Raw genomic sequence first — 19,688 nt, forward strand, 5'->3', positions numbered from 1 at the left:
AGGACAATTGTAGACTTTGGTTCTAGACCTGTTCTATATGTGTTCTTATTCCCCACTAGAATGTTTGTAGAACTTACTGGTTCTTAAAGAGTTCTAAATGTGTTCTAGAACTACAGTTTAGAACATTTTTAGAAATTTCTTGAACTTATTTTGTTCTAAAAATGTTCTAAAAATGTTCTTGTATATTATTGGAACAGTTTCAGAACTAAGCCTTGTTCCACAAATGTCTGGAATTATTCTAGAAAACAGTTCTGGAACAATTCCAGAACATAAGTTCTAGAACGCGAATATGGAACATTCTAGAACTGTTCTTGATGTTCTAGAACAGTTCCAGAACCGTTCCAATTTCTAGAACAAATCTTCGCAGGGGCATGTCTAAAATACCCAAATAATACTAGTTTAAGATAAACCCAACTTGGACATCAAAACTGAGACCGGAAACGGCTGCCATCTTAAAAAAAAATCAGCGCCATCTTCTATCTTCGGGTGGCTCAAAGGTTTTATTGAAAACACACACCAAAAATTAGTTTTTATACCAAATTGCATGTTTCCTTGCTGATTTTCTAAATTAATTAATTAATTAATTAATTTTCATTTTTATGTAAGCTGCCCAACTTATCACATAAACTGAGACCAGAAATGGCGGGCATCTTGTACCTGGACACCATCTTGAATTTTTTACTAACTAAAAGATTTATCAAAAGTGTGTATCAAACTAAGTGTTTATACCAAATGTCATGCTAAATTGAAGATTTGCACAGTTTTTACGCACAGTTGCTTAAGATATACCCAACATGGCTGTATAGATTGAATCGGAAATGGCGGCCATCTTGAAAATGGCCGCCATTTTGAATTTTTGAGGGCCTAACGATTTCTATCAATAGTGCATATCAAACTGAGAGTTCATGCAACATTTCATGCTTGCTTACAGATTTGCAAGATTTTTATGTTAATTCTCCTAGCTAATAATGGAAAGAATTTTATGCTAAATATAAATGTGCTGAAGACATTAAATTATGACACAGTAGTCAGGGCCGGTATTCATAAAGCACCTAAGGTTTAAGGAGAAAATTTCCTTAGTTATCAAACAATTTTCCTAAGGTAAGGATTTCCTTAACTTTCGTATTCAAAACGTACCTTAGGTATCACCTAAGGTAAGATTTTACCTTAAATACTTATGGGAAATTTATGTGTTTTCTTTTATTAAATAATTCTTAAACTTGACCGTTCACTCAGAAATATTACTTTATTTAGTAACATGACGCTAGTAAGAGCTCGCAAAATGGCGGAACACGTTCACTGAACAAATGAGTAGTCAGAATAATTCGTTATATTTCACGTGGTGGATAGCTAATTAATAAAAAAATTGCATAGCGTAAGAGGTTTACGCTTCCGGCATCTGTCGAAACAGTTGTCTCAAAATGTCTGTATCGATTTTATGCTGTTGTCATTGATCTCTTTTTCAACAACAAACGTATCACACATGTTAATGATTTTGACAAAACACGGAAGTACTGTTAATGCAGGAAAAAGTTGGAAAAAAACGGGGAAGCAAAGAGCCCAGAATTTTGTTATTCAAGAAACTGTCCTTTTCGCGAAATTGATGGGCGAGGACTAAGAAACTTAAGAATTTCCTTATATAAATTTGACTGACAGATTACGGTACCAGTCATAAGTTTTGTTATTATAAAAATTCAATGATTTCCCAAAAAATAATAATTACCAAATGGCTTTGTTCTTTTGAATATGTATGTAAATATATAAATTGTTGTTAATTTTATTCCTAAACTTGTTAACGCTATAATAAACAATATTTGAAGTGACTGCCTCACATAGCAAAAAATATAATTAAGTATTTTATTCATACATAATTTATTTGTTTAACTTGATAAAGAGTTCATTCAGATGATCCATTTATCAGCTCGGATGTTTTCGGAGAAAACCCGAGGTATTGTCATTGCCAGCTCGTTGTTGTCGTGTCATTCGCCGGCGTCGTACTAAAACCTTAACATTTTGCTCTACAATCAAAGTGCTTCCTACTACAACTTTGAAACTTCATATGTAGATGCACCTTGATGAGTTCTACACGCCACACCCATTTTTGGGTCAAAGGTCAAGGTCACTGTGACCTCTTAAAAAAAAATTCTGAAAAGATTTCGCAGCCGAGCGTGGCACACGCTATGCGGTGCTCTTGTAACTGCATATATTGCATGTGTTTTCATATTGCTTATTATGAAGGTAGTGGAATCTTTTTTGAGTTTTAGGTATGAAAGCTTAGTGCACAGAATAATTAAGTATATTATTTAATTTTTAATTAATTGAAATAATTGAATTTTTAATTGGTTAACAATAACATATTTAGGCAATGGTTGAATAAATGTTTCATCATTTCATGATGTAGTTCATTTGCACAAACATTTATCAAAAGCAATATAAAACAAGAGCTGTGTTTGTCAGTAAAAAAATGCCCCCTACTGCGCCTTTTTTTATACCTTTTACCTTGAAGGATGACCTTGACCTTTCAGCAATCAAAATGTGCAGCTCCATGAGATACACATGCATGCCAAATATCAAGTTGCTATCTTCAATATTCTAAAAGTTATGACCAAACTTTAACCAAGGTTAAAGTTTTGGGACAAAAACATGCAATGATATTTTACCTTGAAGGATGACCTTGACTTTTCATCACTCAAAATGTGCAGCTCCATGAGATACACATGCATGCTATATATGAAATTGCTATCTCTGATATTCCAAAAGTTATCAAACTTTAACCAAGGTTAAAGTTTTGGGACAGAATGACAGACAGATTGACAGACAGGCCAAAAACAATACACCCCCTCTTCTTCAAAGAAAGGGGCATAAAAACAAGATTAAACACATTCTGATAGTGATATTAAATATAGAAAGTCACAATTAAGTGTATATTAATGTAAAATTGAGGATGCATGTATCTGTTTGGCACTTTGTTGTATGTAATTCGAGATTTCATGCTCGATAAAGAACGCCAGTGAAATTGAACAAAAGTGAATATCTCATTGCAAAATAACATGGACAATTTCAAGTGCATGCTTTAAAACTGTCAAAAGGAATGTTTTCTTTTACCTATTTCAATATATTTTTTTCTCAACTTTTTCCGTGTTTAGATTTATTATTCAACCAAAATATATGACTGGGCCCTTTCTTCACGTAAAAAAAGCACAACTTAAAACACTGTAGTAAATGTTGATACATTTTTTAAATAAAATGTTACAAGTATGAAATGGAATCTATATAGCTTGCAATAATGACCAAATAAATTTGCCATAATCATTTGGCAATCAAAATAATAAAATTCAACATTAACTTGTTTACTTATTTCAATATTAATTTTAATAAAGATTACATATGCACATATAAATGCAGTTCTTCCAACACAATCCGTTTTATTAAAAAGCAATGATAGATATATGTGCATTTCATTTTTATGCCCCCGGTAGGGTGGCATATAGTGATCGCACTGTCCGTCAGTCTGTCCATCTGAAATCCCGTCACACTTTGCGTTTAGGTTTTGCGTTTAGGTTTCGAAAAATGTGGAAAAAGGGGGCATAATTATGTCATCCTACGGTGACAAGCCTTCTTCTTTGTGATCATTATTTTAATAAGTAAGTTTAAACCTATTTTTTTTTGCATAAACAGCTATTTTAAATACCGGTAATTCTTGATATGCACACAAAAGCAATATTATTTACAAACACACTATCAGACAACTGAATAGTTTACATTTTAGTGTGATACAAATATACACCTTCAGTTTTATGGTATGTGTGTATTGCGTTATAATATATCGTAAATTATTTACACATGGATCTTGATCACATAAACTTGTGTAAAATATGGATGATTGAACTTGTGGTGTTATCAATATTAACCATCTTTTGATAAACTAGCTACAAATACATGTACATATCTTTTTAAGTGTAACCTATCTATCACAAATCTAAGTGATATGTGTAGTTAACATATTACTCTATGGAGTCAATTGAAAACCTTTCAAGAGAAACAACAATAAATTGTTAAACTATCTCTCTTAAACATCAGTTTAGGGGTAAATACCTTCAAAATACCTGAGTCAGGTTAATAATGCTGTGAATACTATTATTATATTAATGAAATATTTCATATTCAGCATGAAAAACAGAAAACAAACACCTACAATTTTTATCAATTATTTAAAACTTAAGATTTAAATTGAAAAAGAAATAGCCCTCAACAATGATACACTTCATATATTTGAACATAAATGGAAACATATTAAACTTTCATAACAAGTCCAGTTTGCTTTCCACCCACTGTATGCAACTCATCTGTTTTCATAAGTATTCTGTTTTTTTTAAACATCTGTCACAAACAACCAAAGAAAAAAATACAGATTTAATTTTTTTTAATCAAAAAGAAACCACAAGGTCAAAAAGTTTATATTAGCATTTCTTGTATAACAATTTTGAACATTATTGCTGCTACATGGTATCACTTTGTATATACATGTATACATTGTATATACATGTATACATTGTATGTCTTATATTGAATAGACAAAAAAAAAATGTCAAAGCAAATAAATAATAAATCTTTCAATTAAAGTAACAATCACGCTCAAAAATATCGAATATTTCGTTAAATAAAGCTTACCCATAAAAAAATCAATGTTCCTTTTAGCAAAATGCAAAATTTCAACGTTAGTTGTTGTCTGGTAGAATTGATTTAACGAGATACAAAATGCTTGTTTGTATTTTTTTGTGGCCACAAATAATTCCATTTATATCTTCCGTAAAATATCCGAACATTTACGGGCGAACACGAGATTGGATACAGTAAGCGTCGGAAGCATGACGTAGCTCTCATGAATAATCATTCTGTGAAATCAAAATGAATTCTGGGTAACTGGAACTTAGCGAATGCGAAAATGGCTTGTATAAATTATGCAAATGAACGCAACCCGAATGAATCCGATCCTGAATCGAAAGCGAAAGTAGATTACATCGTGGAACGATATTTAGATATTTAGATGCTTAAAACTTGCCGAATGCTTGTAATATAACGTTTTTACATCAATGTTACTTGTTTTAGGGTTTATCGTAATTAACCATCGTATGGTACTTCTTGTTGTCGAATGTTTTTATATAGCATAATACAGTAGCCATATGTATTGGTGAGCGTGATAGTGACTTTAACACAAAAGAGGATATTTTTATGTCCCCCACCAGGGTTCGACACTAAGGCACGTCCGACAGACATTGTCTAGTAAGATCGGTGGTCGGGCTAGTAAAACTGCGGGCTAACTTGTCCGACTGGTCGTACATAAATATAAAAAAATCTATACTGATTCAAAATATTTTTAAATAACTGCTGTGAAAACCTTTACTTTTAATGTGTAAAATTACTCTTGTATCCGTTATTTACATTAAAACAAAACTAGTATATTTAAATAAACGGGAAGCATTCACATGATTCATCGCTATTTTAGACACAAAGGAGAGCTTCCTGCAGAAATTGTTTGTTTCAATTGGTCAAGTTGTCATGAATATTAATGATTTTCTGCAGTGTCGTAAAACTGTAGGGCATGATTTTACAACTTCTATCGAAAAGCGGTATTGTCAATGTAAACTTTTTTGCGTAGCAGACAAGATAATGTAATTTAAAGAATGGCTTTGTTCAAGTTCGGATTTTTGTCCGACAAATCAGTTAATACAAAAGAATCCGACGCTTAACTGACACGAAACGTAAATATAAAGAAACACAAAAACGTCAATTTTATCATAGATGGAAAATCGATTCAGTTCCCATGGCTTGAATTTGACGAAGAAAAGCAAAAAAGGGTTATTTTATTGTTTTACTATATGCATAAAAAAATCTGGTGTTCACTGATTATTTACTGATAAATCCTGATTAAACAGTTACATGACACAATTGTGTTCATTTGCTATGTCATTTATGGTCTAGTAAACATCAGGTTCGGGCTAGTACATTTTAAGAGGAGCTGGTCCGACGGTCTTGCTGTAAAAAAAGTTAATGTCGAACCCTGCCCACTATAAGTGGGGGACATATTGTTTTTGCCCTGTCTGTCTGTTGGTCTGTTGGTCTGTTTGCGCCAACTTTAACATTTTGCAATAACTTTTGCTATATTGAAGATAGCAACTTCATATTTGGCATGCATATGTATCTCATGAAGCTGCACATTTTGAGTGGTGAAAGGTCAAGGTCAAGGTCATTCTTTAAGGTCAGAGGTCAAATATATGTGGCCAAAATCGCTCATTTTATGAATACTTTTGCAATATTGAAGATAGCAACTTGATATTTGGCATGCATGTGTACCTCATGGAGCTGCACATTTTGAGTGGTGAAAGGTCAAGGTCATCCTTCAAGGTCAGAGGTCAAATATATGTGGCCCAAATCGCTTATTTTATAAATACTTTTGCAATATTGAAGATAGCAACTTGATATTTGGCATGCATGTGCATCTCATGGAGCTGCACATTTTGATTGGTGAAAGGTCAAGGTCAAGGTCATCCTTCAAGGTCAGAGGTCAAATATATGTGGCCCAAATTGCTTATTTTATGAATTCTTTTGCAATATTGAAGATAGCAACTTGATATTTGACATGCATGTGTATCTCATGGAGCTTCACATTTTGAGTGGTGAAAGGTCAATGTCAAGGTCATCCTTCACAAGGTCAAGGTCATCCTTCAAGGTCAAACATCATATAGGGGGACATTGTGTTTCACAAACGCATCTTGTTAAAATATCAACTTTATTATTGAAAATGAAATGCAAATGTTATCATTAAATATCATTTTGTTATTTCCATTATTATTATATTTTAATTACAATCTGCATAATTTGAATGCACTTATTAAGAAGAGGAAGTTTCAGCTCCATATAAAATTGTATAAGGTCCTGTTGGGCCGTGTTGGCGCATTTGCAGGAGGAATACTAATATAATGTTTAGTTAAACAAACTGCACAGTATTCATTTGTTATTATGGAGATAAAACTATAGACCATGAACTTCGTCCACATTGTGTATTCCAAATGATTTTAGGGTACATTGTAGGCTTCAGTTTTCAATTACAATTTTTGCTTTATAATTCTTTAAATTAAGTATGCAAGTTTATTTGCATGAATAGGTGTGTGAACATAACTCAATAAATAATGTGAAAATGATCTAAAAAATTAATTCCACCATAGTCCTGTAACAAAGGTCATGTTCATTTCCATTGTAATTTTCAGAATGATCTTGTAAGGCAGCCATGTCTGATTTATCTGTGTGCAGATTTCTAACATTGCATATATCCTGGTCTATCGTAAGTTGGGTGCCATTGTCATTATTTCATAATTCAATGCAAGTAAGTGATATAATTAATTGTTGTAATATAATTATACTTTATATAAACAGAGTGATTTCATTATGCAATTATGACAATGGCACCCAGATCGTATTTCACTGTTCTCTGTGACACAAATTCAAGGACGAATTCCAACATGGCAGGGAAGAATGTCATGGTACCGAATTTAAGTGGGATTCGTGAAAAGATGTGTGGCGGCCAGGTTAGCTCAGTCGGGAGAGCATTCGCCATGTAAGCGAGATGTCCCGGGTTCGAGTCCCGAATTGGCCGCACACTTTTCACCACCCGGCGACAGTAGCGTTTAATGAGTGTAATTTGATAGTTCTAAGTTGATAAAGAACATTACCATATTTACTGTGACATAATGTCAGGCCATGCTGAAAAAAGGGCAGTCAGTTATGTTAGAAAATAAATAAATTAAACATAATTAGTACTTACACGATAATTCCGAGATGAAACACACATTCATTCAGTGCGAAAGGGAAAACAAACACAATCTGACATGCGATACAGCATAACCACAATGTCAGATATGTAAACATATCCCAGTCGCAAGTCTATAACGCCTGCTATTTTCACATTAAAATCATATTCTTTCCATTTATTGAAACATGATCATTGATTCATCCAAAGAAATGGCATAAAATGGTAACACAACTCAAATTATTATGAATGAAAATCACGTCCAACGTCGAATGACAACAATTTTACTTCCGCTAAATGTTGAAGAAAACATACACGTTTGATGAAATTTTGTTTAAATTCGACGAAAACCTCTGAAACATGTCCGCTACGATGCCATTTTTAAGTTGATTTCTTTGGAGTTAAGGGAGGTGTCTATGTCCCTTAACTTTTAAGGAAAAAACGTTGAACATTTTTTTTTTTTTTTTTTTTTAAACTTTAAATATATATGTTAACCTGATCCAGTGTAGAAAATAGAAAATATTGCATAATTAAATTATCTGTTGCCTTAAATTTGTTTAAAAAAACAGTAAAATATGTTAAATTGATTATTTTTTAAAGACTGTTTTCACCTCAAAAAAGGCCAGGCCCTTTCTCCAAAATCAGATAAAAGACACCTGCACTTATCACACATGTTCATAATATTTTGTAAACTTTTAATAATATGTTATCAAAATAGTCGTTATTTACCAGTTAACGGCATCTTTGAAATATAAGAAACACTATTAACATGCGATTATTATTCCCAATTGAGCCAGTTTTTTTTTTTTTTTTTTTTTCCAAAATGGGTTTTTTTACGATGCAAAATTCCCAAATTCCAGTGTGGCGTTTTTCCAAAATGGAGCTGAAAAGGCCTGGTAGTATTGTTTACGTGTAAAGTCAGGGTTTTTTTCTCAACTTTTTGGGAAGATAGCCCATGGCTTTGGAATTGGGAATTTTATCGGCATTTTTATGAAATTGGGAAAATTAATTCATTAGCCTTTTTTTCCACACGAAAAGTCCACTAATTAGGGAAATACTAAATTTGATATAATACTTTATAATCATTAAAATTAAAAGAACAAAATCATAAAATACTTTGTTAGATGTAATTGAATTAAAATTGAGATAAAATCTTTTTTTTTTTTGGAAATTTGAAATTTATTGCCACAATTTGGGAAAACAATATACTTTTTGGGATTGGGAACATAGCAGAATTTCGGCTATAAAATCGGGCCAAAAAAAACCTGTAAGTATATTAAAAATTTGGTGATGATTTATATTTGATTTGCCAGTGTCCAAACATGTGTCATGGGGGATCAGTGTATGTGACATACATGTATCTAAGTTCTGTATGATATAATTGGGTTGAAAGCGAAACATACATATTAAGAGTAGTGTATTATCACTTGTCTCAATGAATGGATTCTTTTTCTTAATTAACTTTTTGTTTTCTAATTTTATTTTCCCCATTTTTTTATCTTTTTGTGTAGGAATTTTTAAGTTCATTTGCAGATTTTAGTCTGAAGGCCAACTTTGCTTTTACAACATTTATGTTTGAAATTGTTCAATCTATAAACAAACTTTTAGTTGGAAAGTTTGTTACGCCATCTTTAAAAAAACAATTATGATATTTAAACATTCAGTCTGGAGTAGGATTGTATAGTACATTGCTCTTTAGTGGTTCAATACAGAGTCGAGAATGCACACTTTAACCACTAGTTAATAACAAGCAGTGTTCTCCGTAACAAGGAAGATTTTAGGCTGGCAAGTATATTCATAATGACAAATATTAAACTGAAACTGAAAGGCACACTGCACTAAACAATGCTTTCATTGTTACTTCTTACTTGGCAAAGTATTGTTAGTATTACCCATCATTGGTAAAAAAGGTTTGTATTTAGAAGATTCAATCCGCACTCTAATGCAATTTTAAACAAGCTCCACAAGATACTTTGCACATTATTTGTAAATGACGATCATTTGTATTTTAATATAGAATATATCAATGTGCTATGTTTTTTCCTAGACCATCAATGACAATATAGTACTTGCATATTACTGCATATTTATTTCCATTGTTTTCATACCTTGATACGAGCAATTATTTTCTTTTTGCCTTATACAAATGTCTTGAGCAAACGTTTTGGTTCAAATTGTAGAATAAAGTGAATTTTAACAAGTTTGCAAATCCACTGCAATTTACGTACCATTTTAAACTTTGTTTTCTTTAATTTTCGTTCTACCACCACTCTTACCTATTTTTTGTAGACAGATTATGGAATGAAAGATTCCAATAAATATTGCAGGGCTTTTTTTCCTTCTTTGCATGTGGCCTGGGTCAGCCATCTCACAATTTTGACGTAAGAATTTCACAAATCGTATGAATCCAAACTATTTTACAAAAACAGTCTTTGTAAACTGATTGACATTAAACAAACATTTTATATTCAACAGAACAATTTGTGTTGATGTTTTTGTTTGTATTTCTTATTTCGCAAATTTGGTTTCCTACTCAGGTAACGGGCTATGCTTGTTTTAATGGATTATAATTAGTCCCCGCCAAAGGCGGAGGGATATACGATTGTATCAGTCCGCCTTTTTAATCAGTCCATTCCTCCGGCTGTTTGTCACAAACTTTTTATTCCCCCCTTCGAAGAAGAGGCGGTATATTGCTTTGCACATGTCGGTCTGTCGGTCCGTCCACCAGGTAATTTCCGGATGATAACTCAAGAACGCTTCAATCACAAAAGAGGAAGGGGTGGAGTGAAGAGGGGTGTATAGTGTGGGGTTGTGGACATTTATTACATTATCTTCCAAAAAAGCGAGAAAAAAAATCAAAAAATCTGGGGGTGGGGGGCGATAGGGGGGGGGGGGGGGGGGCGATTTTTTGGGTGCGATGGTTGGACGGTATTTCAAACATAACCGTTTAAAAAAAAAAATCGGGGGGGGGGGGGTGGGGGGGGGGGGGTGGGGTGGGGTGGGGGTATAGTGTGAGATTGTGGTGGTCATTTGTGAGATGATCTTAAACAAAAAAAAAAAAATTAGGGGGGAGGGGGGGGGGGGGGAGGGCATGGGGGATGGTTTGGGTGGAGTCTATTGTAGTATGTCAGGTAAGAGTAGTTTCGTCAAAGTATCAATCAAATCTAATCATAAATAAAGAAGTTATGGCAATTTTAGCAAAATTTAATAATTTGACCTTGAGAGTCAAGGTCATTCAAAGGTCAAGGTAAAATTCAACTTGCCAGGTACAGTAACCTCATGATAGCATGAAAGTATTTGAAGTTTAAAAGCAATAGCCTTGATACTTAAGAAGTAAAGTGGATCAAAACACAAAATTTAACCATATATTCAAAGTTACTAAGTCAAAAAAGGGCCATAATTCCGTAACAATGACAACCAGAGTTATGCAACTTGTCCTTTTACTGTACCCTTATGATAGTTTGTGAGTGTTCCAAGTATGAAAGCAATATCTATGATACTTTAGGGGTAAAGTGGACCAAAACATAAATCTTAACCAAATTTTCAATTTTCTAAGTATAAAGGGCCCATAATTCCGTGAAAATGCCAGTCAGAGTTACATAACTTTGCCTGCACGGTCCCCTTATGATAGTTAATAAGTGTTGCAAGTATGAAAGCAATAGCTTTGATACTGTAGGAATAAAGTGGACCTAAACACAAAACTTAATCAAATTTTCAATTTTCTAAGTATAAAAAGGGCACATAATTCTGTCAAAATACCAGTCAGAGTTACATTACTTCGCCTGCACAGTCCCCTTATGATAGTTAGTAAGTGTTGCAAGTATGAAAGCAATAGCTTTGATACTTAAGGAATAAAATGGACCTAAACACAAAACTTAACCAAAATTTTCAATTTTCTAAGTATAAAAAGGGCACATAATTCTGTCAAAATGCACGCTAGAGTTATCTTACTTTGCCTGCCCAGTCCCCTCATGATAGTAAGTAAGTGTACCAAGTTTGAATGCAATAGCATTGATGCTTTCTGAGAAAAGTGGACCTAAACGCAAAACTTAACCAAAATTTTCAATTTTGTAAGTATAAAAAGGGCACATAATTCTGTCAAAATGCACGCCAGAGTTATCTAACTTTGCCTGCCCAGTCCCCTCATGATAGTAAGTAAGTGTACCAAGTTTGAATGCAATAGCATTGATACTTTCTGAGAAAAGTGGACCTAAACGCAAAACTTATCCGGACGCTGACGCCAACGCCAACGCCGACGCCAAGGTGATGACAATAGCTCATAATTTTTTTTCAAAAACTAGATGAGCTAATAATTTTCGGATGATAACTCAAGAACGCATACTCCTAGGATCATGAAACTTCACAGGTAGATTGATCATGACTCGCAGATGACCCCTATTGATTTTGAGGTCACTAGGTCAAGATCACGGTGACCCGAATAGTAAAATGGTTTTTGGATGATAACTCAAGAACGCATATGCCTTGGATCATGAAACTTCACGGGTAGATTGATCATGACTCGCAGATGACCCCTATTGATTTTGAGGTCACTAGGTCAATGGTCAAGGTCACGGTGACCCAAAATAGTTAAATGGTTTCCGGATGATAACTCAAGAACGCTTACGCCTAGGATCATGAAACTTCATAGGTACATTGATCATGACCCGCAGATGACCCATATTGATTTTCAGGTCACTAGGTCAAAGGTCAAGGTCACGATGACCCGAAACAGTAAAATGGTTTCCGGATGATAACTCAAGAACGCTTTTGCCGAGGATCATGACACTTCATAGGTACATTGATCATGACTCGCAGATGACCCCTATAGATTTTGAGGTCACTAGTTCAAAGGTCAAGGTCACAGTGACAAAAAACGTATTCACACAATGGCTGCCACTACAACAGACAGCCCATATTGGGGGCATGCATGTTTTACAAACAGCCCTTGTTAGGGCTTTATTTTATCAGCCTGAAATTTTATGCACATAGGTGTATAGAAACAAATTAGGAGAAGGCGGGGGATATCAATTATACGATTTTGCTTGTTTTTACGGAATTAAAAGTATAAAAGTGGTGAAAACAAATTTGTAAAGTAACCTAAACTAATAAACCACACCATTGCATTATAAAATAAGTAGTGTATAGTAAAACTTGAGATCCTGTGTTTAAAAAAGTCAAAGCAGGGGCAGATGCAGATTCGTTCAAGTCTATAGTGACTTTAATGAAATCACAGTAAGATTTAAGCAGTCACTTTTACAACGGTAATGGCTTGAATAAGAAAGATCAACTGACAAAAGTCAAAACCCATGAGTAATTAAGTATGGCTAATTGCGAGACAAGTGCAGCAAGCTGGAGTTGATTATTGTATTTGTATCCATGTACATGTATATGCGTTAACATTAATAAAAGTTCGACTCATTTCTATTCAAATTAATTATACTCCCTTCGAAGAAGAGGCGGTATATTGTTTTGCTCATGTCGGTCGGTTTCCGTCCACCAGCAGCCAATTGTATAAACAATTTAACCACAATGTTACCGCAAAATCGTGGTAACCGCTGTGGTTACCGCGTGTCGGCGGTTTGTATAAAAAAACGACGTTGACGTTAACCGCCCTATTACCGCGGTTATTTTTAACCCACCTCTACGAGCTGGGTTAGATGCTGGTTACCACACGGACTACTGACCAACATGGCGGACGTTCTCTATTTTAGACACAGACAACAGCGCCGATTTCGACGAATTGACTTACAAACAAATGGACTTGATGACGACGAACTGCGCCAAAGGTATAGGTTTTCTGCCCAGAGCCTAGACAGACTTGTCGACCTCTTGGACTCTATTTTACAACGACAAACGCGACGAAACAGGTCTCTGTCAACACGACAGCAGTTACTTATAACTCTTCGATTTTTGGCTACTGGGAATTTTCTTCAGGTTATCGGCGACACCTTCGGCGTTGACATAGCTACTGTTTCTCGGGTTATTACCGCTGTCGTTGACGCTATTTTCGGACTGAAGGACCGTTTCATTAAATTTCCGACCAGCGACGAAGACAGACGCCGAGCGACTAATGACTTCTTCCGGGTTCGGGGATTCCCTTCCGTCATTGGTTGTATAGACGGAACCCACATCCGTCTTCTTTCATCCGGAAACGAGGCCGAGGTGGCGAATAGACTCGCCACCGCCTGCGAGGTTTGTGACATCTTCCGCAGTGGCGGTCCTTCCCCCCGTAGCGGCAGCATGGTTTCGCTCTCTCGAAACCTCGGATTTCGCGTTTTTTGTCTAAAATAAATATAGCAAATGGACACATTTCGTTTTGCCTATTAATTTTTTTATATATTCTGGCATTTCTAGGTGAATTGTATATCTATGAATTGTAAAAAAACAACGTGTTTTAACTAAGGCAGTCGAAGGGTTTGAGCCACTCCCGGGCAAAATATATATCCCTCATTGCTTAATTTTGTCAACAGTTTAATCACTTTCACTCGTTAAATGGAAATTCGTCTATTTTATGTAAATTTATAATAAAAGACATACTAATTCTATATTTACCATATTTCTCATCTTTTCTTTCACTTGTTTGAGATTCCTGGGGCCGTTGCCGCAAGCATTTACCCCCGCTAATAGTTCACTCCAAATATCTCTTACTCGAGCAACGATGCCCGGACCGCCCGAGCCATGGTTCGCTCTAAGCTTATGAATGTTTGTTTTCATGAAATCCGTTATAACATCAATTTCTCTTTCGCTAAAAGCTTTAGCCCGTTTTGCAGAGTCCATTTTTTCAAAACGTCGTCTGTAAAATTGACAATTTGCGCAAAAATGACGTCATGTTTAGTATTGCATTGTTGGTAATTTTACTGCGGTAAGTTTACAATTTCAGTGGTTAGGTAACCGCGCAGTAACCATCGTTTATACAAATGAAAATAAACAGTGGTAACCTAACCATGGAAATAACTGCGGTAATCAGATTACCACAGTTAATTTAAACCATCGTTTATACAATTGGCTGCATATGGTTTCTGGATGATGACTCAAGAACGCTTATGCCTAGGATCATGAAACTTAATAGGAACATTGATCATGACTTGCAGATGACCCCTATTGATTTTCAGGTCACTAGGTCAAAGGTCAAGATCACAGTGACTCGAACCAGTAAAATGGTTTTCGGATGATAACTCAAGAACGCTTATGCCTAGGATCATGAAACTTCATAGGTACATTGATCATGACTCGCAGATGACCCCTATAGATTTTCAGGTCACTAGGTCAAAGGTCAAGGTCACGGTGACTCCAAAAGTAAAATGGTTTACGGATGATAACTCAAGAATGCTTACGCCTAGGTTCATGAAAATTCATAGGTTCATTGATCATGACTGGCAGATGACCCCTATTAATGTTCAGGTCACTAGGTCAAAGGTCAAGGTCACAGTGACTTGAAACAGTAAAATGGTTTCCTGATGATAACTCAAGAATAATTAGGCCTTAAGGATAATGAAACTTCATAGGTACATTGATCATGACTGGCAGATGACCCATATTGATTTTCAGGTCACTAGGTCAAAGGTCAAGGTCACAGTGACAGAATAGGGATTCACACAATGGCTGCCACTACAACTGACAGCCCATATGGGGGGCATGCATGTTTTACAAACAGCCCTTGTTAAATTGCATTTTTATGAAGTAAATTACACTTTCAAACAGTGTAAATATTTGTTATGTCGTGAGAATCCTATGTGACATGGCACAATTGTTATTCACAAAGGTTTTAAACTTGGTAAATAATATGACTTACTAAAGAACACAAATTCAATGAATAACTTATGTATCCAGCTAAACAACAGACCACACAATCATATACATACATTTTAATATTTGTCAAATATATTGGCTATTGAATTTGATATGATTGACAATACAGTTAACCTGTCTGAATTTTTTTAAATTTTTAGAAGATGTATGATATTATTTGTTGAAAGCAAAAGTGTCCAGCCTATGAAAATATTATAATATTTTACTATGTTTATTCATACAAAAGCATAATTTCATAATTTCTACAAGTTTGTGACTAGTTTAAAAAAAGAAAACAATTTTGAGGAGTTTGAAATGTTTGTGACTTTTTCATTAATTGATCAGTTTAATTCTGCTAAACAAAAGTAAGAAAGAAAGCCCTGTGTTGTGATGGTAGTTCCACAAATCCCAAAAAGTTCAGTTCAGCAAAATGGGCCTCCTTAAATTTGCAATATAGGAAACATTTAAAAAACCTATAATTTCTGCTTTCAGGACAGTAAAACTTTCAAAGTAGTAGTCACTTTATATATATATGTGGCCGCACAAGCGATTTTGACCCGTTTGGCGCTGACTTCATTTCAGATAAAAACAAGGAAGAAGATAAGTCGTTATTCACACATAAATTTCTGTCAATGACATTGCATTACTATTTTCACCACAAAGTATTGTTAAATGGTAAATGCAGTGTGTTTTATTCAGCAAAACATAAAACAAACATAATAGTATGTTTACCGGTAAACATGAATGTGAGCAAAAATATTGCGGTCATGTTTCAGTCAATATTTTGACGATATAATTGAATTTGTAAGAATTACTAAGTGTGTTCTATTTTAGTAAAGGGATCAGTGTGCCCAGTGTGTGATACAAATCAACCCAAAGCTTTGATACACATGTACAATAATATTAACTGCTTTTCGTACTAAAATTGTGCAACCTTTATCTTTATATCATATGTAAGGGCAAAGTACAAATAGTTTAATCACCCCATGTTCTATAAATGGAAAACCAATAGATAAAGTCTGATACTATTTAAATTATCTTACATTCACTTCACCTTTATAAATGATCTCATGGTAAAACGACCTGACATGGATAAACAGGTTAACTGTTAGAACATCCACAGGACATTTTGGGTTATCGTCCTCATAATCGTAGAAACATATTAGTTCAGATTGTTGACGTTAAATATTTATCTCAAACTAAAATAACTACAATATGGGATTTAATTTATCAGCTTAGTTAGGTATGAAAAGTCTTTGTACTGTGATTTTACAAGCTCTGATTTGATTGTGGTGTATGCCGTCAGTACATGTAAAATTAAGGGCCCATAAATTTTTTGATAACATGATTCATTTCATTCAAACCCAACAAACAAACAATTGTCATCTCAATGGGAGCAGTTGATCATCTATTGCAGAAAAATAGTATATGATGCAAACTGATGATTGCTAAACCTTGGCTGACAAGAAATTCACCTTTTGGACCGACAGGCTCACATTTTCTCAAAGACTGAGAAATCGCATCCGACATAGACATTTAAGTGGTCGAGAAAATAACATATAAATAAGCCATTTTCTGGGGTTCTATAACATCTGACATATGACCTACACTGACATGATGCTACATTTATACTGAGTTTACCCTAAAACAGACAGAATATGACCAAAAGATAAATATTTTGAGTTAAAACACATACAGGATTTTAAATGGTGTTTTTACAAATGATTATGACCTCATCTTTCCAACCATGCATACTTAAGAAAGTATGGTCATGCCGTTAATTGAAATAAATCTTTACATTCTCCATACATGCCATATTTTTTTAGGTCCAAAGCGGGACATTCCATAAAAAATTGTTGGGACATTTGACCCAAAAGCGGGACACCTAAAACGATCTATCATTTCACCTTTACTGTAGTCAGTATAGTACTAACAAATACTCTTGATACTTTTATTCAAGACGTAAAACATCTGATATGAAGCATGGAATCTAAAACAAAACAATAACAGTTTTATAAAATAAGACAATAGCAAACAACGAAGATAATATTCATCTTTTTAGAGTACAAAATCTAGAACATTACGACAACAATACTCATTATATTAATTTCAATGGCAAACATTAACGCAGGGGAGGCTATCCAGTACACTGAAAGTACGGGTTACAGTAAACTATCTACCGAACAGTTACATCAGTTACACACGGAATGCGCGGCCGTACACATTTCAGAGGTAGGTTTTTGGTGGAAGCAAACCGTCTTTGTGTTCATTTTAACTCTCAACAACGCCTCAACCGTTTTTACACCAACAAAAACAAAAGGACAAAAGAAGTCTATGGATGCTTTACTCGAATTATTTTTCTCTAATGTTAATTATTATATTTTGTTTTCTTCTTATATACACAGATTAAACTGAATTGTGAATTGTCAGGCGCTGTATTGGGGTAGTGTCAAACTGTCATGAATAACAACACGTTGTTTTTATTACAATAACATAAGACAAGATGGGTACCACTTTTACTGTTTGTTGCGATGTTTTTTTTAAGCATGTATCCATGCGCAGTTTGTTACTTGTCAATTGTCGCGGCTTAATTGGAGTAGGGTTAAACTGTCATGCATAGCACCTCGTGGTTTTTAGCTTAATCGGAGTAGGGTCAAACTGTCATGCATAGCACCTCGTTGTTTTTATTACAATTACACCCAATTACACTAGACAGGATGGGTATCACTTATTGGACTGTTTGTTGCGATTTTGGTATATTGCACATTCGGATTATCCGGCTATTTATGAACTAAACATTAAATATAAAAGACTCATTAATGACGTAGAGTTAATTGTACAATTGTTTTGTAAACCGTTTCAAACAAATACAAAAATAAACACATTTTCAACATTTATTTCATTATAATACAACTATCGATAGCAATATGCGACCACTATCTTGAAGACCACCATGGTGTGAATGCCTGATGAAATCAATAATTAGCCGATAAATCGCTGATAAGGTGTCATAAACAACACTGGTACACACGATAAGTAGAATCGGTTTGTTAATTGGGTGCAATAAAGGGATTAGCGGGGGTAAGTGTTAGCAAAACAGAGCTTGAATAGCGAATTTTATTGGGAACCTATAGACCTTACATTGTTTTTTACGAATGTCGGGACAAATCGTCTCATATCGGGACGGCGGGACAAAGGGCCCAAAAGCGGGACTGTCCCGCCGAGATCGGGACGTATGGCATGTATGCATTCTCTTTATAGAAAGACATAATTTATTTGAATATTTGTAACTTTCATGTTTTCTCAGGGAGTTTTCTCATATTGTGTTGTGTTTATAGAAATCAAGAGTGTATACATGCAATAATTATTGATATGGTATAAATACATCATTGAGTGTACACTGCAACTCCAATATATCACGGTCCGTTATATCGTGTTGTCCAATATATCGCGAATCGGCTATGGCTCCCAAAAATCTGACGAGCATAATCCTTAAATAAAATGTTTTTATCTGAGAATTTGATGCATTAAAATCCGTTTCAAGCAAGTATTTTTCCCTTTTTTTCACCAACTTTAATCCAACAGACATAATCCAGTTTTGACCAGATTGTTTGCTTACATTGTACATCACATTAACACCTGTGTACTGCGATAAACAAAAGACCCATTTGTCAAACATGACAGGTCATTTCGGGTGTTACAATTTTCTATTGAATTTGCTTTGAACTGCAGAAACGCACCAGTGCACACATGAAGGTGTACACAATTATAACAGTAAATGTCACAAGTCAATACTGACCTATCTCAACAATCTGTGTGCGTTAGATACAGTATACAATATAGATCAGTTAGTCACAATGCTCTACTATTAAACCCCATGCTGTGCATGCTTTTCATGAGAAATGAATGACGTCATTTTGTACATGGGTCTAATTTGTGCATGCTTTCTTGAACAATAAAACTCGGCAATGTTTTTCGGATTAAAAATTTAATTATACGCATTTGACAATACTCACATGGAATAATGTTTTGTGTTATACCAATTAATGACATATGGATATAACAAAAACTTGAATAAGGTTGGTAAATAGCG

General features: G+C 34.5%; 2 protein-coding genes and 1 non-coding gene across 4 annotated transcripts in view; 2 read left to right on the forward strand and 1 right to left on the reverse strand.

The window, feature by feature from the left end:
* LOC127847548 (uncharacterized) overlaps positions 1–19,688 on the reverse strand; it is a 285,306-nt gene that overhangs the window by 131,544 nt on the left and 134,074 nt on the right. The gene's annotated exons all lie outside the window — the stretch shown is intronic.
* LOC127847550 (uncharacterized) overlaps positions 1–19,688 on the forward strand; it is a 203,499-nt gene that overhangs the window by 113,410 nt on the left and 70,401 nt on the right. The gene's annotated exons all lie outside the window — the stretch shown is intronic.
* On the forward strand, positions 7,581–7,654 carry Trnat-ugu (transfer RNA threonine (anticodon UGU)). Its single transcript has one exon. It is a non-coding gene; the product is annotated as a tRNA-Thr (tRNA).

Source organism: Dreissena polymorpha, chromosome 10 (assembly GCF_020536995.1).
Source record: "Dreissena polymorpha isolate Duluth1 chromosome 10, UMN_Dpol_1.0, whole genome shotgun sequence".
NCBI classification, from domain to species: Eukaryota; Metazoa; Mollusca; class Bivalvia; order Myida; family Dreissenidae; genus Dreissena; species Dreissena polymorpha.